This window comes from Nanorana parkeri, unplaced genomic scaffold (assembly GCF_000935625.1).
Source record: "Nanorana parkeri isolate BGI_ZX_2015 unplaced genomic scaffold, ASM93562v1 scaffold1201, whole genome shotgun sequence".
In the NCBI taxonomy this organism is placed as follows: Eukaryota; Metazoa; Chordata; class Amphibia; order Anura; family Dicroglossidae; genus Nanorana; species Nanorana parkeri.
Genome location: NW_017307469.1, coordinates 11894 through 29127, shown reverse-complemented (window position 1 = coordinate 29127; position 17234 = coordinate 11894).

Genomic DNA, 17234 nt, shown 5'->3' with positions numbered 1-17234 from the left:
ATAATTGAAGTGAATACTTACACAATTTATTGAGTGAGGCTTCTCAATTCTTTTAGTAAATTAGCCTCCTTAAATAATTAAAGTTCAGGTGATTTTCCCTCACTTCCTGTCCTAGTTACAATTCACAATACCTCACTTCCAATCATAGGGACAATGTTCACATGAGTTTATATCACCCGGTCAAGGCTCTGAGAGCAAGATCCTAAACTTGTTCGAATGAGCCTAAAAGCAGATAACTCAATTAACCACCTCCCGGCCGGCCGTTGTACAAAAAGACCCCTGAAAAAAAGACCACTGATGTCTCCATAAAGAGGACCTGTCTTGTAAATTGGCTATCACATAGGGGGCTTCTTAGCCCCCCATGTGATAGCAATAAAGTTAAGTGTAAATTTTTTAAAAAAAGTAATACAAAAATGAAAGAAGCATAAAATTTTTTTAAAAACACAATTTATTTTAAAGTCCCTAGCCCCCCACATACACACTCATACATGCGTCGGGTGTGCATATGTGCGAAAATGACGATTGCGCCATTTCATATGTTACATATCCCCGCGAATGTCGCAGTGAGAGCAATAATTCTAGGGCCATTAATCACTGATAACACTAAACTTATGAGCGGTAGAAGCTTTTACAGCATCGCCTATGGTCAATTTTGGGTATGGTAAATACCACCAAAAAAAGCTCTATCTGTCTCCAAAAAATGGTATAAAATGGATTTCAGTACAGCGTTGCAAGACTGAATAAATGTCAGTCAAATTACCGCAACGCTAAATACTGAAAAATGGCCTGGCCAGGAAGGGGGTTTAACACCCTGGTCATCAAGTGGTTACAACTGTTTGCTCTGGACATTCCAAAGGTCATTGACGCTATTTCTTGGCATTTTGTGTTTGTATTCTCTGGTCTCTTCATACAAGCTCTACAAATTCTCTGCTCTAACCCCTTCCAGGTCATATGTGTATGAAACCTTGGGATCATTCATACAAGCTCTACAAATTCTGTACTCAAACCCCTTGCTGGCTTTAGATGTTTGGAATCCTGAGATCATTCCTACAAGCTCTACAATTTATCTACTATATTCCCTCCACTTACTTAAGTTAACACCCGTGCTCTGTACCACAGCTTATCTCCAGAGATACATGACCAGGATGCACACTACCCGAAACTTGATTTGTGCTTGCAATTCAACCACTGGAAGAAAGGATGAGATGAAACCATGACATTACAAAACCCTAAGTAGGGCCTCAGGAGTATAAACTAAACTTGTTTTCAGATGATTTGCTTTTGAATATTACAAAAGCTTATACAAACCATAAACTCTAAAACTTATTCCATCCATGCCTCTGTTGGCAAAATTTTAAGACTGCATTTTAATATAGACATATCTGACGCCCTGCTTTGTCAAATGCAGTATGAGGAGAGTTTAAAGCAGAACTCCAGGGAAAATTAATCTTAACCCTGCAAAGGTAAACTGCTCATTTTGGTCTAGGGAGGAAAATAGTAACGCTACACTCACCCGATCCTCATAACCGGTCGGCTGTGACAGTCTTTCCTCCTACACTGCAGCAATGGAATGTCCCTTGGCATCCTCATGTCCAATACAATGTGTATAGTATGTGATGACCTTAGAGTGCTGCAGCGGAGGAGGAGAGAGGCTCCAGGGACCAGTCTAAGAGCAGACTGGCTCAGAGGATTAGGTAAGTATAACTTTTTTTATTTTCCTCCCTTACGGCGTGGGGGTAGCACTGCAAGGATTTATAGTCATTAGCTCTTTACATCTGTAGTGTAGCTATTTCTTTTCTGCAATCAACATAAAACTTTGCCTTTGTGACTTTTCATACAGCTTCCACAGTACTTCTTGCTCCCCACTGCACTAAAATTAAAACAAGCACTGGTGCCGAGTCTCTACTCCTGTGTATGCTCCGCATTCAAAAAACACAAGGGGTTGGAGGGAATTAATCAAAACTGGAGCAAAAAGAATCTGGAGCAGTTGTCCATGGCAACCAATCAGCTTCTCTCTTCAGTTTGCTCAGGTAGGAGTCGAAAACTAGACAAAGTAGCTGATTGGTTGCAGTGCAAATCTGCTCCAGATTTTGTCTGCACCAGTTTTGATAAATTCCCCCCAAATGAGTGATGACGCTTCAGCTGTAATGACATATACATGGTCACAATATCATCAATGACTGTGTTTTGTGAATTAAATTAGCATATGCTTGACACATCTCTCCTCATTGACTTACAGTGGGTGATGTAGAAAGCAGGGAAATGTAGTCATGTAGCAGTGACATTGTGAATTGTCCCTCCCTAAGCCCTAATGTGGAGTACAGGAAAACTGGTCCAAACTGGTCACATGTTTGAAGCCGAAAAAAAGTTATTTAAAGGGAATTAATTTAAAATGTTTCCAGCAGAAAGTCTTTACTGTGCTCATTGCGCATGGCAGCCGTACAGATATTACAACTGGACTTGATCAACAAAGTAAAAAAAGATCCCACTGTGGATCTCTCTAGAATCTTATGATCTGAAGGCCCTCATGTGGAGTACTTCCAATTTACCTTCACATTTTTCCTCAAAAATGAATTATAATAGCATTAACTATGCCTATAATTCAGCTTACTAACTTTTCCCACCTGGCATTACTATTTGGTGACATAACTACCTACCAGGTTTTCAGAAAAATAGTTTTTCCTGGATAATAGGCTAGTAAGTTTTGTGTTCTTAGATCAGGTTATCTTATTTCAAAACAATTATTTTTTTTAAATATGTCCTACCGGCATGTAGGTATTTCATCTTCCAATGTCTTGTAATCCTGGCTAAGAAAAATTGAAAAAAAAAATGTACTCTTTCCTATAAAAGAAATTAGCTTGGCTTCCTTAATTCTGCCCAAACGTTGCACCAATACATGGCCACAGCTGCCAAAATTAAGAAAGCAAACATATGGAGAACCCTTATTCTCCCTTTAGATGCGGTCAAGAATCATATGAACATAATAATAAAAGTTAAAAAGATGTAATCCACTAGGTCAAGGAGTTGTTCAAAAGTTTGGCAGCTATAGATTAACTATTCTTATACTCTGGAGTTGTTCCATGACTTGGAAACAATCTCAATTCATTAAGTCTACCTGGTTTACTCAACATTCCTAAAATAAAGTGCTATTGACTAGCAGGGTTATTCACAAAAGGGTGAAGAGTTTGGAGAAGGCAGGAGAAGTGAACAATCTAGGACAACATAGCTGAACTGGAAAGTGAGCTGAATTGGAGAATGTTTCCCAAATCAGCTATTTTGTCCTAGATTGTTCCCTTCTCCTGCATTCTCCAAAACTCTTCACCCTTTTGTGAATAACCCTGTAGGACTTAGTTAACAATATTATGATTCTGGTGTCTCCTAAGAGTATTTTGTAAAGGAGCATTTTTACTGTATAATTACTTGCTGGTTATGTACTGTACATATGTATGTACCATTTTAATTTTATTTTTTAAATGTTTTAATAACTTTGCAATTCTGAATTAATAAATTCCTAAAATGTGACAAAATTAAACTTTTCAAAAATGTCTACCATTTGCTTCTTGCTTGACTGTGCATAGGTGGAGACGATGTGGCCAGTCTGCTGTAGGCAGGAAGAAGCATTTTTTCCTCAATTCCTCCTACTCCCAGTAATCAGACTATAAGATACTATTCTGCCTTTCTTACCTTTGTCTGTACACTACACATGGAGTTATAGCATGTGAATATAAAAACTTTGCTTGATATGGTTTTAACTGTCTTAGAACTATGTAGTGATAAACAATATCAGCTGATATAGCTGTCAACTCAGAGCATATGTTGAAGTTTAATACCAAAGTATTATTTTTATATGAGTTCTCAGGTTCTCTTTAAAGAGAGCTATGTGTGAGAAAATGTGGCCTGCTTGGTACCAGTTTTCAAACATGTTTGCCATTAATAGAGTGTTATTTTTATGCATCGTTTGTAACTTTATAATACTATACATACGTAGAAAAAGCTTATGGATGTGACATGCAATATAGATAATGATCACGACAGTGAATAAAAAAGTGAGAAGTATAGTAAGAATGATATTTATAAACAACAAAAAAAACGTTGCCTGGATTATACTGAGTATGACCCGCTGCTTGCAGCACTTCTAATAGATAAAAGGGCAGAATATCACAAGTGGATTTAATCAAGGAACCTGTAAACTGGATACAGCAGGAAAAGACCTATAAAAAGGAAATATTTTATGAAGTGTAACTCCTCTAGTTTCATTATTTAAAACTTCAGATGTTAACAAATTGCAGCCTTGGATAAAAGCATGGTAGACATGGCTTAGAAACAAATCTTTTGTTGCTGTATGTGCTGCTTAGCACTAAACACCAAATTCACAGTATTAGTATAATTTAATAATATATGGTGTCAGTTTATATTATGTATTCATTATACATTGTTTTATATCATTGTCTCTGTAAGGCAAACAAAACATGCAAGGTAGACTGTGCCAGATGTATTTGATTTTCAAAAGTGAACACAGTCACATCAAAGTGAAATTAAACGATTTGTCTATTTGGACTGGAGCAACACATGTTATTTTTAGTTTAGCTCCCTAGTTAGGAAACCATTACAACATTTTAAAGTGTTCAGTGGTCAAGTGGTAAAAGCATGCATTGTATAGTACAGGCTTTAACAAAATCTTTTTTTCACCAAAAGTCCTAGGAAGTGAAATTGAATGTTTTTTAGATTCCCAGATATCAATCCAACCTGGATCTGTATACTGTATCATATCTGTAGCAAGACTCAGTTGCAAGGTCACAGCAAGAAATGAAAGATGATGCTGCTGAAGTATAATAGTATATCCAAGGGGTTCAGCTGGAAGGTTGCAGCAAGAAGAAATTAGCTGGATCAACGAATATGTGGGTATGAGGCCAATATCTTAAAGGTCAGAGAGTGCATCATCCTTTAAATTCTTGATGAAAGGGAAACAGCAAATCCGAACAAAATAAGGCTTAGAGAAGGAAGAAAGCCCAGAAAGCTATGCTGATATTTATCCAGTATGTGGCCAGCAGATATTTCAGATTTAACTCAGTGTACATAGTAACTGGATGACTGGGTGCCATTTCAGGAGCCATCCTAATGACAGGTAGTTCCTACGCACTGATTAAATAGTTATTTTCTGCTTTAAAGGGCCCATGGGGCAAAGCTTGCCAATGGAAAGAAGGGGTGCAAGGGACTAGGCTGTCAAAGTACAGGAGCGGAGGAAATGGTGATTTTAAAGCTACCTCCAGGGGTCAGTCTTTGTTGATCTTTCCATTGTTTAGTAAGAAAGGAAACTGGGGTGATCAAAGCAGACTAGTTTATAAGTTTATGACGGTAACTGGAGAACTTCTAGTAAACATTTGCCTACAACAAATTTGAAATCATGTTAGATTGTAAGCTCTCATGGGCAGGTCCCTACTTACCATCTTGTCTTGATTTGTATTGTAACTGTAATGTCCTCCTTATATTGTAAAGCGCTGCGCAAACTGTTGGTGCTATATAAATCCTGTATAATAATGTTATTGTTCTAGTCTCAATTCTTTGATTAAAACAATTAAAGGAAGGGTGTTTCTGTTTTTTTTAATACTTTTTAATGTTATATAAACCGTTTTTAAATATAGACCTTTTTTCACAGTCTTTGCAGCACAGTACTTACATGAATGTGATAGGATTCCAGTTCTGTACAAAATGCTGGGATAGCATTTGGATTTTCATATCACATTGATAAATAAAATGCTGACACAGTTGTAGGAGTCAGCAGGTGAACTGAATGCTCCAGAGACATACCTAGATGTTTAATATGCCATCTTTTTTTTCTCCTCCTAAGGTCTCCCTAAGGTCCAAATTTGCTGAATTTGTGGCCCTCTACAGTTGGCCAAATAATTAGAGAAAAAAAAAACTAAATTATTTAGTTAGGTCATGGCATATTATACAGGTACTAAACACTTTCTTCACCAGAAAAAAATGGTGCTGTCTTTAAGTTAGATACATTTTTCAGATTAAACACTTTTCCCAGTTCTTTCACGTATTCAGACTTTCAGAAAAGGAAATAGAGAATCTGCATGTGAGTGTGGATATAAAGTGGAAGCCAGTAGTTATTTGGCATAGCCATAAGGCCAGTGAGATGGCCGCTTCCCAGCCTTTATTTTCTGGAAATATAAGGCCTGTTGGTGGTGAAGCATCAGCCAGATACAAGATGGGTGCTTGCATGTGTATGAATTTCAAAATGACAAGAAGAGAAGCGCTCACAAAGAGCACCAAGGTGTATAGTGATAGGTTTAGCAGTATAATAGAAGGTCACTGGAATGACATTGACAGATTGATATAAGAGATACAATTTCAGAGACAGTCTGATCCCCCCAAAAAATTGTAAAGCAACTGCAGTCCAGGAAATATTTTCTCTCTGAAGAATGTATTGTTTTTGATGGAAGGGGGTGCTCTAGGCTCTAAAGTTTTCATGCTTACGTGAGCAGTTATATAATGACCTTTCTCTGCACAATAGAGGCATATGTACCATGCAAGAGAACATCAGCAGGATCAATGGCCCTAGCAAACTTTTACTGGTTGTGTGGGCCTTACTGCCTGGAGCCAATGCTGCCTCATAACTCAAAGAACATCTAAACCTGCACTAGTTCTGCCTTTGGTTACGAATAAATAATATGGATATGCACAAAACACCACATAACAACAAACAGAAAATGAGTCACATCTAGCTGAAAGCATGGATTTTGTAAGCAGTATTTTCGGGTAGCCAGAAATAAATCTGAAATGTAGAAAATATATTTCAAGAGTTATCTTAGCTGTTTTATATAATTAGCAGCAGAATATCAAAATAGTGTAGCAGTGTAAATTATTTCCATGAGATCAAGGTAAGAACAGTAGGCTCATAAAACAGATAGAACTAATTATGCAGAGAAGACATAAAGTGACTGGGTGAAGCATGCTTTATATTTTTGAACACATCATTAAAGCTTTAAGACACACTATCAAATTCTACATTTTAATACTCTCCTCAACAGCATGTTACCCTCCCAACAAGAAAATCAGAATGTTTAATGGTCCTGCTTGTCACACTGTTTTATATGTCTGCTGCCCCAGCAGATGTTGACATTCTTCCTGGCGGACACTTTTTCATCAACATAGACAATTAAAAAATGTTTCAAGGACAAACTGCCAAGTGGAAGAGTAGAAAACATTTAAAGCAAAGTACCAGCTTTTACAGTATTATTTCCAAACCAAACATAAGTGCCCAAACATCACTTTACAATGTAAATATTTTTAAGTAAATTAAACTGCAATAGCTATTACAAGAATTACATACCAGGACACACTTGTTATTGTCTTCAAGCCATCTGCTCTGCTTATCAATATAGGCCTTCCTGAAAGCAAACCTGCACTGTGCATATTTGGGGCAAAGCAACAGGCTACCTGAATAGCTCATACCCCAACCTTCTGTTTACTCCCCCACGGCCCCATTTTCCTGCTAATGCCCACACCAAATCCCTGTGTAAGTTCTTGATCAGTTCTGGGTCACAGCTTACTCAAGCTTAAAGTATAGTTCCACTTTTGTATCAAATTTTGTTATGTTTTCCTATTCACACAGCATACCTAAAAATATTTTAAAAAATTATTTTTCTTAACTTTTAGATATTTATTTGGTGAAGGCCTTTGTGCAGATTGCAAGCTAATCTGAGCAGTTTATCCCTCAATTTAACCCTCTACTGACATTTTCAGACTGAACTTATTAATATACAATGAATTTGAACATGTAACAAATTTAAAGTAGGTGTCATTCTAATTTGGCTGCAAAAGTGGAACTACACTCGAAGAACTATCCTCCTTCTCTTCATTAAAATTAGCTGCTTAGGCAACAACCGCTGCATCATAGTAGGAAGGTGAAAAAGCAAAATGGTCCTTCGCACAGCCTAAAGCACTGGGTGTTTACAGTGCTCTGAAAGGCACAATGAGGCAGTGAGGTAGCATGGAGTAGGTAAGTTGGAGAAGCAGAGAGGAGGGAGAGAAACCTAGTAAACCTGTTACTTTTACCTGAATTGACAAATGACAGGTTCACATTAATCAATAAATGTGACTCAGCCATTCAGCCTGACAGACTGCTTGCTAGTGGTGGGAGAGCTGATTAACAACATTGACTTTACTCTGCTGCACTTACTCTGAGCTTACTACTTACTGAGCTTACTACTCACATGCAAATGTCAACTTTGGATTAATTCACTAGAAGGATATAAAAGGTAAAGTGCATTTCATGGAATATGGAAATGTTATCATTTAAAATGCAACTCTAGCTAAAATCAAATTTATATGTTTGGTGATCAAATGGGGAAGAGTTACAACCACTGATCGACTTTTAAGGGTGTCTGAGTCCCACTGGGGAGATTTTCCATCACTTTCTTTACCGGTGACAAGGGTGACAAGGGTTGCAGACATACTGTAAATAAAAACTTAACAGAGCTCCTAACCATTCCAGATTCTATCCAAAAAAAGGCTTTGGCTTGGGCGCCTCTTAAGCAGGAGATCAGGGGATGATTGGATGAATCTACATGTCAAGTAGAAAACACATTCAAATATGTCATATAAACTGGAGGAAAGATGTTAATCATCAATAGCTAAATACTGCATCAGGCTTAAAGCACAGAGAAGTTTAAATCAGACATGAAAATTGATAACAAAACTGACACAGTAGTCACAGCTGGCCCTCGTGCAGCCTTTTATCCTAGCCATTCTCTGACTACTAGACCTCCAGTTCTGCAAATCCCTGGTGCCAGTACTCAGATCTCAGGAAATTACTTTTCCCGAACCCAATTCTAATTGCAGTAGAATTGCAGGGAAAAAAGCTAAATAAGTTTACCAACTTTACTGTTTCAACCGTAAATGGACTTAGCATCAGATATTTTATTCATGTTAACTGCATACATGCTAGCTAATGTCTATGTGTAACATTATTTATACAATAATCTCCCTTACAATGCATCATCTGCTTTTCTGCCAAGAAGAAAGGTGCCATGATTATTCAAGCATCATCTAGGGCCAGCAAATACTCCCTGGGCTGAGATGCTGGCTCAGAGATGATACATTCATATAACTCATGGGGGTTGATTTACTAACCTTTTAAACACACCACGAACGTGTATACACCTCTGTAGTGTGTTCCCTCCCAGCATGATCAATGGGAGGAATCAAAACACCTTTGTAGTGTGTACACACCCAGCAGGTGTGTTGTGCAAAGCCCTGCAATGAATTGCAAGGTAATGTGGTGTAAATTAGCTCTATGTTATGTTGCTTGCGTTGATGAATGCAGGAATGTAAATGCATGAGCTAACCATTTTTGTCTAAACTGTGAAGCAGCATTATATATGCATCATGTGCATGATTTTTCCATATATGGCATTAGTGGAAATATGCTTTTAGAGACTTTTTGGTTGATAAATACGTTTTGCTGTGTGAAAATCACACACACCTGGTGCGTGCGTGTGTTTAGGTTAGTAAATCACCCCCATGGTGTCTCTTTAGGTATTGGCTGTGTTCTCAAAGCCTGATCAGCCCCTGTCACCTTGTCATTGCTACAAAGCTACTATGTTGCATTTCAATTACCAAAAAAGAAGAGACTGAGAAAATGCTCCCTGTTGCAGACTGATGGCATCATCTCAGCGTAGTCAAAGTCACTGGACTTAATCACAAAGACAGCTTTTTACTGAAAGAAAGTGTAGCGTTTTTAAAATGTATACTGTTGCAGTATATTGTGACATGTTAAAAATGTACTAATGCAGACTTGTTAAGTTACTGAAAGGGCCACTTTAATAATATGAATTTCTGTTTTCCATTAACTTGTATTTCCACTTTTGCAGGCAAATTGGGATAACACTTTATATTTGTTATGTTTCTTATTCACATAGCATAACTTATTTATTTAATTGCTGCTTGCATATTAAATGCTCTATTCTGAAAGAAAAGATTTTCTCTGTATAGAGTTTTGCCCTGGAACGAAAGGACAGCTGGGCAAGTTAATGTTCACATAATTAACCCTGTCTGTACTGTGCTGGTAGATCTCATCTCATATCAGTTGTAAGCCTGATTGAAACACTGTCTATCCTTACAATGAGGTTGAAGATCTAGAGGCACTATATGTTAATGAGAGGAATCTCGTCTTTCCATGGTGACAGACAGAGTTTTCTGTCACTTGGAGATTGAGAGAGAAGCTTGTAAAGACCTGCTACACAGACACATCTAAAAGGTAAGAAATAGGTTTTTAAAATTATTTTTAGGTATGATGTGTGAATATAAACACATAACAAAACATATAGAGAGGTTTTTTTCAAATTAGACTGCAAAAGTGAAAATACACTTTAAATCTTAATATGACAGTCGACACACACAGAGTAAACACAATTTTAACAAGTTTTTTGAATGTTTTAAGATGGTGCATGGTAAAAATACCCTGAAATATTATTAAGAAACACTAATCAGACAAACTAAAATATCTTCGAATGGCAGGTTTACTTTACATGTTCACGAATGCATGGCATAGAGTATGTTTGTGCACATATTGCACAGTGACAGTGCACACCAGGTATGCTGTCACTGTGCAGGGAGTGATAGATTGAGCTATAGCAGCTCACTGTATTGCTTCCTCTTCTCTCTTCACTGCAACCTGGAAGTGATTGATAGGAGGGGAGAAAAGTACAGGCAGCAAAACAGCACAGAGATTCCTGCTGCCTGCTCCTGTGTGTCCATCCGGACACTCATCACAGGAAATCTCCTGACTGCCTCTTGTGTCCTCCACTCTGCTCAGCTACACAGAGGTATGAGGGAGAAGGCAGCTTTCCTCGGCTCAGTCTTCCTCTGTACAGATACTTATCAAAGGGAGTGAGCCCAATGTGCAGATCTGAGTCTGGTTAGACCAGGTGGAGATATATGGCTAATATGTGCACTGTATTCTAGTGCAGATATTAGTTTATAGGGTGCAGAAACTGTAACATTCCTACAACAAATCACAGTTTGTAATTTTTCCATTTTAGACGCTAATTCAACATAAGTGCTCTGTGTTCTTTATTTGGCGCATGTCAAGTACACAAGTGCACCGAAAAATTTCAGAAAAGTAATTGTTTATTGGGCTCAATGTTTTCTAAGATTAAATCATCAAAATAATTGTTTTTGAGATCAAAAGTTTGAACTAAATACAAGGAATATATCTGTCTCAAGAATGCACACTTTGTTATGCATCTCTTACACATAGCTGAACCTAATGATTTAATATTAAATAGATATTAGTTGCTGGAATAGAGCCACATTGTGAAATGGTAATCTAATAAACCTTTGATTCATGCTAGTTATTTCTTTCTTCTGGCTGTCTAATCTGTCTCTGACTCATCTCTTCTTACCTCTTTCACTTTTCTTGCTATCTCTTAAAGGGGAGATGTAGTGTTTTTAATGAGTTTTTGATATACACATAAAAGAGATTGGGTTGCTGTATATCATTTCATGAATACATGTTATTGTTTTAAAAACCTTGTTTCTGTGAATAATTTGTAATTATACTGTATATCTACACAGCAGAAGCCATTACTACATGTTGAGCTGTGCTTTTGGCTTAGAAGCACTGCACAAATCCTGTACTTTGCTGATGCTCATATCAGAAAACTTGCATCTGACAGGAAACAATAGACTATTTGCAATTTCTGTTGACATTAAACACTCACTATGCCCCGTTTGGCCAGAGACCAAGTGATCTTTTGCCTAGGTATTAGATTTCATGAGGAAGCATTGGAGCAGTGTTTTTCTATTATTTATGGGAACAACGTGATTTAAAGGAATAATGTCATTAGATAAGACATGCATGTGTCCTACTGATTCATCTGTGGATGGGTCCATCTTACTAACATCCATTCTGATGCCCATGTCTGCTGAAAGTGAATAGCTGAATGTTATCCATAATAATTTACATTACTAGATTACTAGATTTTCTTACAAATGTTTAGATGAAAAAACTCATCAGAACAGAACATTTAATAATACCATCAGAGACTTGATGAATGTTGTTTGAAATTTAATTTGATTGTAATATTTACGGGGCTATTCACTAAGCTGCCAAAGGCAGGCGAGTGAATAACTGAACCAAAGTGAAGGGAGCCGAACGTTGTTCAGCTATTCACTTCAGCCCTGTATGGCTGAAAACAGCCGTACATCGGCTTCCTTCGGCTCCCTTTAGTTCATTTTGGTTCAGCCAAACAGTTCGGCTGTGCCGAAGTGACGAACCCATTCAGTCAAACGTCCTGCAGGTCACATACTGTTGTTCGTCCATATTCTCATAGGGGCCGAGCGGCATTCAGCTCGGTTAATATGCTCCACACCTCGGTGGTATAAAAAAAAGTAGACAAAAGAAAGAAAGAAAACCAGTGTGGGGTCCCCCTCCCAAACCCTGCCAGACCCTTTAGGTCTTGTAGGAAAGTTAGGAGGGACCCCAAATTAAAAAAAGTCATACCAGGTCTTCAGGTCATTTGAGGACAGTAGCCTGTCGTTGTATGACAACAAATGGGCAGAGCCAGTCATGACATCATAGCTGATTCTGCCCATTTGTTTTCATTTGGCCAGGACTTGTGATGTCATCGCTTGCTCCACCTATCTGTTTCAGCGGGCATCTGTCAAAATGTTCAATTTTCGACGGTAGTTCGTTGTGTGCAGGCGGGTCAGCGGGATTTTTTTTATTTCGACGAGTCGGCGGCATCGTGGTCAACGCTGAACATTGTGATTGACCGGTGGATCAATGTTTGTGATTTTTATTTTTTTATTAAAGGAATTGTCAAAAACTTTGTTTTTTTTCAATTGAAGGATTTTTTTCTAAAAGTCTTGTGTGTTTATTTACATTTTACTTTATCCATTTAGTGAATGAGTAGTAATTCACAAGGGGGGTAGCATCTGGTTGCCCCCTTTATTAAAGGGGGTACCCCAATGCAAATAAGCCCCCCTACCCGCAGACAACCCCCACAACCACCAGGTCAGGGTTGTGGTGGAGGAGGCTCTTGTCCTCATCGGCATGGGGACAAGGTGCTTTTCCAGGGGGGACCTGTAGCCTTGTATGGCACAGGGAGGGGGGCGCATGCTCGTCCTCCCCCTTTTTCTGGCCTGCCAAGCCTGAGCTCGGATTAAGGGTCTGGTTGGGCATTTTAGGGGAGTCCCACATTTTTTTCCTTTTTTGGTTGGTGGGGTTCCCCCTTAAAATTCCTAACAGACCTAAAGGGCCTGATATGACTTTTGGAGGGAACCCCAAGCACTTTTTGGTATGGACCGGGAGGGTGGACTCCGCACCTTTTTTTTTTTTTTTACATTATTGTGGGGAGAATGGCCTGCTTCAACAGAGCCCCTATAGCAGCCCTTCAGTTCGGCTGAACCGAAGGGCTCTGGCGGCTGAAGTGAGCAGAAGGCTATATCCTTCGGCTCAATAGTGAATAACCCTTAGTCTTGAAATAAGTTGTCTGAATGAAAACCAAATTCACTGTTAGAAAATAGATTTTTTGTTTGTTTTTGTCACTACGGGTAAAAACGGTCATCGATTTGACTCCATTAGCTATTAGAACACTGTTCGATCATTCTGAAAACTACTTTTGTCTCAAAAAATTCTACTGGTCTATGGCCAGCTTCAGGCATAAAAATGTTCCACAATAAGAACTTTTGTATGAAAAATTGCTGTATCAAGAAACAGCTATGAATATACATTTTGACTTCCTCTGTCGCTGATAGTGTTCTTGGTGAGAAACTATATGGACTAAATTATATTGTTAATCTTTTATATGATCACAGAACAGCAATAAGTTGATCCGTACACAAAATCTGAGAATTTCGAAATTTTTGTTCACTGAATGTATGCATTCAAATTTGTACACTCTAGAGGATTTATCCAGCTACACAATCACACTTGTCTGGATTCCTGAATTACCTTAATCTTCTGAGATCAGACCAATCTGCTTGATAAACTGATATATTCTGATAAAAAAGTAAGTAAGATAGGTAGAAAAATAATATTGTTTCACATTAGCTACATATATGTGCATACAAAGCATGCTCACCTATCTAAAGCTTTGCATAAGATTGTGGTTTGTGCTACATGTTAGATGCAACTAGTCATCAATTAACTAATCCTATTGCTCTTCTTTGATGGTGATAAGCCATTTAAATTTTGCTACTGACTCTAAATGTGACTGGCCAAACATGGGAATGTTCTTGAATTCCCATGAATTCATGTATGAAATTGTTCTGCAACTCCAAAATGTGAATTCAAATGTAAGATATTTAAATCTGGCAGTGTGTGAACTTAGAAAACGAGATTCTGGAACCTCAGGTAGTCCTAGATGATCTATACCGTACTGCTGAATAATCTCTGATGACCTATCACTTCACACTTCAGACCCAACATTCACTTTCAAATTAGCCACCGATTCCTATTTGCGGATGAAGGTGTTGGCAATGACTATATCCTGGAGAAGAATTGGAAAGCAGAAGGGGACTGACAAAATCTGCTAATAAATCCTTCATAATAATATCATATATTCAAACATACAGGAAGTATTTAGCTGCATGTATCACAAATACAGTATATATATATATATATATGTGCACTTACAGTTTTTCTGTTCTGATAAATATGTGCTCAGGGGAAGCAGCCACCAGTCACATATCAACAGTAACCCTGATCCAAGAATGATTCACATTCTCAAACTTTGGACCAATGAAACACTGTGTTGGGGTATGTTTAAAAAGTGTTGAGTACTACATGAACTTTCACTGCACAAATCCTTCTTTAACATGCAGATGTTTATAAAGTGTCGTAACACATTTTATACATGGCAGCCTCCCTTGACACTGCACAAGTCTTTGGCCTTGACAGTGACATAACTCACCTTGGCACATTTGAAATGTTGGAAGTCATTTCACACATATGCCAAGAGTTAACAGTGTGAATTCCCACCTACTTTCCGATTAGCTCTTCTACCTTCTACTGTGAAGTCATGACTAGTACAAAAAACTGCACCAACACAACATACATCAGGTAAGGGTACGAATTGTTGTTTCTACCTCCTGCCAGAACTAATAACATGTTTTACACTACATAAGGAATTTAAGTTCACAGTAGTTAAGAGCCTCAGTTCATATTTCCCCTTGGGACTTAAATTGTAAGGTTTGAAAATTAAAAAATATTCTGCTGCTATTGGTATGATAATTAGTGATACTAATACTGGCCTTGGTATTAGTAGCATAGATGATGTACTTGTAGCAGTAATACGAGACAAAGAATCCAAACATTAAAGCTTAATTGTAGTGATATTCTTATTTTTGTTATACAGTCCGGCTGATTAAAAACTAAATATGTGCCCGGCTGGGTAAAAACTAAATATGTTTGGGTTTTTTATGTGTTAAAAATACTTCTAAACTGTATTAAGCTGGCCTGTGCTAGCAGCATGCTAAAGATTCACAGTTCTCCATTTAACAAAACCCATGTACCGAGAACAATCACTGTGTAGGGGGTATGCTGCGCCTAACTGCTTAAGAAAAATACACATAACACAGCTTAAATTGGGTTTTAGAATTCTGGTATTATGTTTATATCAGTGCATACCCATGGCAGGCCAGAGCAATGAGAGCAGGGTGACACACAGTTTCCTGTTAAAAAGATTAATCAGTGTCGTTATAATATATTTTATTTTCCTAGTCATTGTTTTCCTTTAGGTAATTTATGAAAGCTATTGTAAAAGAGAAGGCATATGTTGCCCACAAGATCGAGCCAAAATACATCAAATTAACTTGAGGAAAATGAGAATCATTTCTATCATACTTACCTATGCAAAAATTCAGTTATTTTCTTTTTTTTTTTATCAGATCACCCTTGAGCACAAAACTGATAAGGATCACTTGAGACAGCCCTGAGCTAGCATCATGTCCTGTACTTCAAAGTCCTGTTTTAACCGTCATTAAATTATAATTTTTCTTTGCCTATTTAGGCAGCTGAAGCAAGGCCTTTCTTTAACAAATCAAGACAAATTTGTTAACCTGTTTAAAGCTCAAACAGAGCTGGTTCCATGCATTTGTACATGATTTACTTTTTTACAAAAGTCTCATTTATACCAAAAAATAACACCACACACCAAAAATATAAGTCACACAAGAGTAATGGGAATGTTTAAGTGGGGAGATAAGTATGGAATGAAGGTCATGTACCCCATGCACATACAGTCTATTTGTAGAGATGCATTGAGATTCATCCTGTGGTTCAGATAGATATGCTTACAAAGCATGAAATAAAATATTTACAAATCACAGATTCTCCTGATTAGATGGTAGCTGATCAAGGGTTCAAATGAGTTGTCTGAATGAAAACCAAATTCACTGTTAGAAAACAGATTTTCTTTGTCACTATGGTCAAAAATCATCCATTTGACTCCATTAACTATTGTAAAAATTGTATGCTTGTTCTGAAAACTAATTTTGTTTAATGAAATTCTAAAATAAACCGGCATAGTACTTGGAGTGTGCCGGTTTTTTACACTGAATTACAGTAAACTCTGTGACATACAGCGGTCACAGAGTTTACTGTGATTCAGTGTAAAAAAACGGCACACTCCAAGTACTATGCCGGTTTATTTTACACTGAACGCAGAAAACTCTGTGACGCTGTGCGGGGATCATAGGCTTCAACCCCGACCACGCTTCCACCTGGAGAGGAAGAAGAGGGCATGAGGACAGAGCACATCACCACTGTAAGTTCCCTTTCTTACACCGCTGATATCCACACTGCGTCACTTAACTGACCTCCACACTGCGTCACATTACTGACCTCCGCACTGCGTCACCTAACTGACCTCTGCACTGCGTCACATTAACCTCCACACTGCGTCACATTACTGACCTCCACACTGCATCACATTACTGACCTCCGCACTGCGTCACATTACTGACCTCCGCACTGCGTCACCTAACTGACCTCCGCACTGCGTCACATTACTGACCTCCACACTGCGTCGCATTACTGACCTCCGCACTGCATCACCTAACTGACCTCCGCACTGCGTCACATTACTGACCTCCGCACTGCGTCACCTTACTGACCTCCACGCTGCGTCACCTTACTGACCTCCACACTGCATCACATTACTGAGATCCACACTGCGGCACACTACTGAATTCCACTCCTTGCGTCACATTACTGA